The sequence below is a fragment of the Loa loa genome (genome assembly GCF_000183805.2).
Source record: "Loa loa unplaced genomic scaffold supercont3.15, whole genome shotgun sequence".
NCBI classification, from domain to species: Eukaryota; Metazoa; Nematoda; class Chromadorea; order Rhabditida; family Onchocercidae; genus Loa; species Loa loa.
In genome coordinates, this window is record NW_018108195.1 from 86,964 (window position 1) to 87,574 (window position 611).

The following is a 611-nucleotide window of genomic DNA, read 5'->3' on the forward strand; positions in this document are numbered from 1 at the left end:
GAATTTCAGATTCATTAAAATGAACAAATCTTTTTTCATGTGACTGGAATTGATGTTTTATGAACTTATGGCACGTCAGAAATATTGTTCTCATAAAAAAAAGGCTGTGGTAATCGAAACTTTTCAAGAAATTTATGGTTGTTCCTTAGCCTCTTTGTATTCGAATTGTTCGCTTAACAAATTGGTTCAGATTTCTGTAGTTATCTATCAGTTATAAAGCTCACTGGTTTTTTCGTGCATCAAACCATTTTACAGATTCTATAAGGTACTTGACAGTTATTATTTCCAGAAATATTCTTTTAATTTTCGTGTGTAATCGGTGCTTGTCATGTTATTGGAAATAGCAATATCCTCAGCGTGTTTCTTGATTTTATAAAATTTTGTGCTGGAAACAATCAGGTTCTTTCTTTAAATTATTGCAAGAGACATGTTATCGTGCATGACTACTTCTTATGCATTAAAAGTATTTGGATAAATTGCCATTTTATTTAGGTCATTATGAAATAATCATTTTGGAATACCTTATTATTTTGTGAATTGGAAAAATAAGTGAGAAGTTGGGAATGATAGGGAACGACATTGAATGCCTAATTGCCTAATTGCTGGAAGAC